Below are 6436 nucleotides of genomic sequence, written 5' to 3' on the forward strand. Positions count from 1 at the left end.
TTTAAGGGTCCAGCTGTCTGTTAGGGACTCTAAAGAAAGAATAGGAGAAGGCAGTAAAAGCAACCTGACAGTAATCTGCCTCCCTCCCATTTCTCACATTCTTCATCCACTCTACATAATGTCTGTTTTTCAATTCATCATGTTTTCCACGTTTATCAGCAGCTATGTCTCAACAGCCAGATACAGTGCTTACAACGGAGTGCATTTGTGAAAGAAATGGCGAAGCAGAGAGGTTGTAGGTAAGCCAGGAAAAAGGCTGGATAAGGAATCTCCTACTTCCATACACATCAACGTACTACTTGCTATTTCCTTGATGGAAAACTTTTGCTTTTTCCTGCCTCTGCATCCTGGCTTATATTTCTACCAGATTTTCTTTCTTTTTACCATCTGAACATGCAACAGCTAAGATCCACCTCAAATGTTGCCTTTGGAAGCCTTCTCTAGAAGGTCTAGTTGAAGGTCACTTCAACTAGAATAGGTCTCTCTCATTTCTGAATGTCTCTGGGACAATGCATAACTTTTATGGAATTCATATTTTATATTACTTTGTTGGTTATTTGCATGTGTACCAACCTTATGCGATTCTTGGGCATAACAATCATGTTTTAAATTTATTTGTATCTTACACTATAGACTATCATATGATAGATGCTCAATAATATATGATTTAAAAAATCAGAATAAACAAAGGAGAGCTACCAAATGATAACCATCTCTGAGAAGTAATGGCATAGTGAAAAGATAATGAATTTAAAGGTAGGCAACCCTAAATTTAAATTACAGCTTTTAATCAGATTACTAACTCAATGATCTTAGACTAACTACCTAACCTCTCTGAGCTTCCATTTTAACCATAAATTGGGGATGATTACTACTTTGCAAAGTTAAGATTAGAAATAATGTAATCATCTAGCAGAAAGCTTGGCGCATAGTAAATACTCAATAAAGAATAGTTATTTGCTTTATATTCTGTTCTTTTATTCTTAAAACTTAACAGAGTTGCAAATACTGAAGTACATTCTCTATAACTTAAATAGTAAGGAGAAGAGGCCAGAAACAAACTATTGACATGATTTAAATTGAACTGGAAGGAACCCAAGACATTCTGTTTATAATCTGGCCTTGAATCCTGTGAGCAACTGACCACAGCTGCTGGATGTATGCACCGAAAGGACGTCAGGTGCTACCAAGCTCACTGTTCCACGCAGGTGGTTATCCAGAGGTCTACACTAACCACTCAAAAATGGCTTCATGCACAGATGGTCTGGGCTTCCCTTCTTTCAGTCTGTACAGTTGACTGTAGCCAATCTGTCACAGGGAATAATCCTACCCCAACCAGACAGAGGGATCAATTCACCAAGTATTGTCGCTCGTTCCTAATGACTATAAAAGTACTTGAAGTAATCTTTCTATTAAGCAAAAATATTTTACACTAAAAATAAAGCTAATGGTTAGTCTGGAGGAATTTTTTGCCCTGAAGTTCTGGAATTAGTAAATGTCTTGTTGGGTGAGCAGCAGGGAACCAAGGCCTGCCACCCAAAGGGAAAACAGGCCGCAGTACAATAACAACCATGGGGGTAACTGGATGTGTATTCAGGGAACCACAGGGTTGCTAAGGAGAAATGCGCTGTGATGGGATTTTTACGATAGAGCAAGTATTTTAGGGATAGTAAAAAATAGCCAATTCTATTTTGCCAGACATCATTTATAAATATCTTTCCATCCAGGGATGAAAGATTATATGCAAACGAGTATGCCAATAACGCTTTTCAACAAACACTTGTCTAAACTTGGCTAAGAAACTTAACATTTTCAAGGGAGTTGTTGCAAATGACGTGCTTCTCCGCTAATATCAGTCCTGAGCCAGCTAAACCAGGCTCTCCTCACAGCCACTTTCTTGGAAGGTGTGTGGGTAGAGATGTGGGTACACCAAGCTCTGTAACTGGATTACTGGAGTTGGTAGTAATAGCCTGGTGATACAGGTGTAGCAGCTGCTGGGGGTGTTTTAGGGGTCTCCTAAAGGTCATCTTCTAGGCTTCTCCTTCCAAGGCTTCTGCCCTGACACCACCTCCTGTTGCACACTTCCTGCTTTAGTTATGCTCAGCTACTTGTGGTATCTACAGTCAGCCATGCTCCTGCTTTCCCCTCCAGCTCCTCTCTGTAAGTTGTTTCCTCTGCCTGAACATACCTGCTGAACTTTTCTTCCTGGGCAATTCCTAGTTTTCCTTCAGGTCTCAGCCTTGACATACCTCCCTTCAGAAAGTCTTCCCGGAATGGAACCTAAGATGCCTCTCGTCTGTTCTCCCATGCCACCGGGAATTTCCCCAGACCTAGCACATGTCACATTAAATACAACGATGACCAGTTTGTTTGTCTCTCCATTAGTCTAAAACTCTGGATCCTGTTCATAGTTAAATCCTCAGGGCCCAGAGAGGTAACTTGGGACACAATAGGTGATCGGTAATTATTTGCTTAACAGATGAATGAATAAATAAATAAGTTTACCTCCTAACAGCCTAGTTGCAGCATGTTCGTAGGGTGACTGAAATCATCCTGTTTTGCCCTGATGTTCCTTGTCTTTGAAAATCCCTTAGTCCTGGGCAAACCAGGACAGTTGATCGCTCAACATGTTAGCCAAAATATAACGTACATTCACACTGCAGAATCATGAGTTAATGTGCATTGCAGACAGCAACAGCTTAATCACCACTGTAGTTAACATCATCTTCCAAATGAAATACTTAAAACAGATCATTCCTAAACTCCTTCCCAGCCCAAAATTAATCCTGTGACTTGAGTTTGTGGGTGGTGGCTATAAAAATGATTCCAAAACTGGTAGGCTGAGGCTAGCCGAGAAAATTGAATTCTAGCACTAAAGCAGCACCACTACAATAAGGGGAATGTCTCACAGCAATTCATGGCCCACAAAAGAGTCCCTGAAACCATGGGGTTTTTAATCTAACCCCTGCCTGGCTGAAAAAAATGCAGGCTTTCATCTTCGTGCTTGATCCTTTCCTTTCTCTCAAGTTAATGTGGGATTTCTCAAAAACTCAAGTTAACAATCCCAACCACCTGTCATTTAAACAAAAGAAGATTTATTATAGTTATCCAAAGGACAAATTATTACCTAGTCCTACAGAAGCTTTGTGTAAAACTGCCCTTTTTTCTTTTTTACCCTGAGATGTGTTGCTTGTGTGTGACTCCCTACACACTTTAGTATGGAGAAGCAATCACATTTTCCCCTAGAAATCCCAGCAACTTCAAAAACTATATAGTGGCTGAGGGTTCCATGGGGGAGCAGAGGGCACCTGTGGAGTCTGAGGGATCTGAGCATGGGTACCGTGGGGACTTAGAGGAGAAAGATAATATGAAGAACAAAGAGGACAGGGAAGCTTGTGAGGGGCCTGTTGCATCATAATTCATGTGGGTGTGCGGAGTTGTGACAAGAGAACTTTCTCTGAAGGTGGCTATGTGGAGACCTGGGGCAATGAGTGATGGTGTACGTGCTCCAGTGGTTCCAGTCTAACATTCAACAGCGGTTCTGCAAAGCCTTGGGGAACAAGAATAACCACTGTAGTAGCCAGAGTGATGCCAGAGTTCTTCCCAGCTTGGGACTTGGCCTTTACTGAACTTAGTGCTTGTGTCACATTGAGTCCTTTTGGCACGCTATGCGGTGCAGGGACTAGAGCAGGCCTAGCAGGATCAAAATGAATCTTCTGATGTGGCAGTTTTAAATGCGTCAATAATAAATTCTCCAACACTACTCCATGCAAAAGGTGGAGCCTAATTCCACCCACTTTGGGTGTGAGCTGTCTGTAGTGATTTGCTTCTTATGAGTAGAATGTAGTAGAAGTGGTATGTGACCTTTGGGACCACATCATAATAGGCAGTGTGGCCTTCTCCTTGCTCTCTCTTTTGGATCCCTTGTTCTTAAGTCATGAGGACACTCAAGCAGGCTTATAGAGAGGTCCATATGGCAAGGAACTGAGCTCACCTGCAAAAGCCAGCAAGGGACTAAACTGAGGAATGCTGCCAACAGCCAGGTGAATGAGCCACCTTGGAAGCAGACCTGTTATAGTCAAGCTTTCAGATGACTGCAGCCCTGACCAACACCTTAACTGCAACCTCATGAGAGGCCCTGAGGTAGAATCATGCAGCTAAGCAACTCTCGAATTCCTGACCCAGAGAACTGTGAAATAATAAATGTTTATAGTTTTTTAAAACCACTAAAGTTTTTAGAGCAACTTGCTATGCAGCAATAGCAACTAATATATCTGCCAATCCAGAGATGCAATCTTAGACTTGTTTTAATAAAATCTTCTGAAATAAAAGAATATGACTTTACTTACCCTCTGGGTAGTATGTCGCAAACCACGTGGACCCGTACAACAGGGACACTATAGGCAATGGGGATGATCACATGCCTCCCAGCCTACGGGCTCTGGAGGCCACTGGGACCTTTCCCAGAATTTCTTCTTCCCTCCTGCACCAAGGTTGTTTGGAGACTGGTATTCTGATGGTGGTAAGCCCTGGAACCTTCATGTGGTTTCAGGACCCGTGACTCTCTTCAGTTATGACAAGCACATGAAAAATCTAGTCTGTGGAGACAAGCAGGAAAAATGAGAATGAGAGAAGAGATCATTTGTCTCCTTGGAGAGGGGAGAAGTATCTACATGAAGATCTTAGTTTTCAGGAGGACCCACTGTATTTTCTGCACGTGGGTTCTATGAGATTTCACCGCATATTTCCGATTACTCTGTTTCTATTTGCGCTAATTTGAATAGTTTTCTCTTCCTTGCATCCAAATGATCCCTGCAAGACAGCATCCCAGCATCCCTTGTTGCTTGCTGGTCTCTTATTTCTACTCTATAACAGTATCTGTGGAACAGAAGCAATTCCCCTTGGGGTCACATTTTCAGCAAAACTAGTTCTTACAACACAAGATTGGACAATATACATGGAACTATTTTTATAGCATGAACAAATCTTATAACAAGCTAAGCCCTAACAAGCAAGTCATTCCTGGAGGGTTTCAAGGTATAAGTCCAAGGTGAAGAACAATAATTCCATAGCTGTATTTAAAGAAAATAGAAATATTCTCCTTCCTTGGGTAAAACGTGTCCCAAACAATCTTAAATTCTGGGGAAAATGAATGCTTTCAACCAAAAATGATCCAAAAATGATATAAAATATTTCTAAATAGTCAAGATGTCTTTGGAGTTTCTCATCTAAATTTCAACAAATGGTAAATATTTGAGAGATGATAACCTTAAGGACCCATAACAATTTCAGGAAGTTAATCTACAACTAAAAGTAAACAAAATGAAGAGAAAAAACAAAAGTAAACAAAATGCAAGAAAACCAAAAAGAAAATCAATTGCTTGAGCCCCAGAATAAAAAGGCTGTGAATAGTTTCCTTGGAAAGCAAAAACCCTGTGTGCCTTTGAGATTTCTGCATTGATTCCCGACAGTTAGGTGGAGAAAAGTCATTTTGCAAATGCAAAGTGTGTTAGACATTCACTGGCAATCTTCCAGGAAAAAAAGCACCCCATATGTGGTAGAAATTCAACATAGCTGAGGTTACTGTTCAAAAATAAAGAGTCATTTGCAGGGTGAAAAGACTTGCCTGTACCACCCACATTCCAATACATGCTGTGCGGATTTCTCAAAGGGTTTTGTTTACTGGTTCATTCTGACCTGATTCAGGCCCCTGGGGATTCCCTGTTGGTAGCTTTGATTGCAATTTTAATTTTAGTTCAGAGATGATTTGAATAAAAACTGATTGTTCAGGTTGTCAGCACTATGAAAACACATAGGGGACACACACACACACACACACACACACACACACACACACACACACACACCAATTCCACTAGGAAGACATTGTGACATTTTTGGTAAAGTTTATTTAAAAGTTACTTTTCTGCTCAAAATCCCATCTGCTAAAGACTCAAAATAATTTCACAGCACACCCAATGGACAATTTTCTTTTTTCAAACCTGAGAGGGAAATTTTAGAGATTAGAGCAAGATTGGGAAGCAAAAGGCTATTCAATCAAATGATTTTTTTTTCTAAAATTGTTAATTAATGAATCTCTTTGGAGGCTATAAATGAAAGAGTTTGGTTTCCCACCTCTATGCCCAGGCTCATTTGGAATGCTGAGTAGATGTATTAACTTTGCACTTTTGGAGATCTGGGTGGGATGGAAGAACACAGTGGCATTTGGGGTTTGGCAAAACCTCTCAAATTATTTTTCAAACACTTTAGGTTTGGCAAAGACAGATTGGACTTTGCCAAATGCCTTTTTTCTTACTTTGGAACTCAAGTGTCCTTCAAGGAAAATGTAATCCGTATGCTTTTGATTTACTTATTCTTAAATCATCAAATTATTGTCTTGAAACAATTAATTAATGCACAAGAAATTCTTTTGAAC

This window comes from Rhinolophus sinicus, linkage group LG06 (genome assembly GCF_036562045.2).
Source record: "Rhinolophus sinicus isolate RSC01 linkage group LG06, ASM3656204v1, whole genome shotgun sequence".
In the NCBI taxonomy this organism is placed as follows: domain Eukaryota; kingdom Metazoa; phylum Chordata; class Mammalia; order Chiroptera; family Rhinolophidae; genus Rhinolophus; species Rhinolophus sinicus.